The sequence below is a fragment of the Psammomys obesus genome, unplaced genomic scaffold (assembly GCF_907164565.1).
Source record: "Psammomys obesus unplaced genomic scaffold, mPsaObe1.curated_primary_1811, whole genome shotgun sequence".
NCBI classification, from domain to species: domain Eukaryota; kingdom Metazoa; phylum Chordata; class Mammalia; order Rodentia; family Muridae; genus Psammomys; species Psammomys obesus.
Genome location: NW_026596240.1, coordinates 10,301,846 through 10,303,037, shown reverse-complemented (window position 1 = coordinate 10,303,037; position 1,192 = coordinate 10,301,846).

Sequence of the window (1,192 nt, the reverse complement as noted above, 5' to 3'; positions counted from 1 at the left end):
AAAAACAAAGAACATTCTCAACAGACAAAAACAACAGCCTACAGACTGAGAAAAGATCTTCACCAAACCTACATCTGACAGAGGGCTAATATCCAGAAATATATAAAGAACACATGAAGTTAAACATCAAGAAACTAAGTAATCCAATTAAGAAATAGGGTACAGAGCTAAACAGAGAATTTCCAGTAGAGGAATATCAAATGGCAGAGAAATACTTAAAGAAATGCACAACATCCTTAGTAAACTTTGTAAATCAATCTGGCACTTTCTCAGAAAATTAGGAATAGTGCTACCTCAAGATCCAGCTATACCACTCCTAGGCATATATCCAAAAGATGTTCAAGTATACAACAAGAACATTTGCTCAACCATGTTCATAGCAGCCTAATTCATAATAGCCAGAATCTGGAAACAACCTAGATATCCCTCAACTGAGGAATGATACAGAAATTGTGGTACATTTACACAATGGAATACTACTCAGCAATTAAAAACAAGGAAATCATGAAATTTGCAGGCAAATGAATAGAAGTAGAAAAGATCATCCTCGGTGAGGTAACACAGAAACAGAAAGATACACATGGCATATACTCACTTGTAAATGGATATTAGATATGCAATATAAGATAAGCATACTAAAATCAATAGTAGCTAACTGTCCGCTATGAAAATGGATATAAAAATAACATCATGTGGACTGAACAGGTTATATATGAATATGCACATATGTACACATATGCGTGCAACAGCTATGAGTGGTTAAAATGGCCATGAACTTTAAGAAAAGCAGAGAAGAATGTATGAGAAAGTGTGGGAAGGACGAAAGGATAGGAAGAAATGCAGCAATTAAACTATAACCTAAAGAAATTAAAAATTACCTTACGCAGGAGTAATCAAGGGCTGTATCTGCTTTTCTCATCTCCCCTCGTGACTGGCACCCCATCTCCAGAAGCATGGGAGTGGTGGGCAGTCATACCTCGTGCCTCCATAACCTGGTGAGTGGCTAGACTTCAGAACCAACGTTCAGCATACTCCTTGCATCCCTTGATGATTTTTAACCATTCCAAAGTGGCTTACATACTTGTAACAATGAGCCAATCTCTCTCTCTCTCTCTCTCTCTCTCTCTCTCTCTCTCTCTCTCTCTCACACACACACACACACACACACACACACACACACACACACACACAC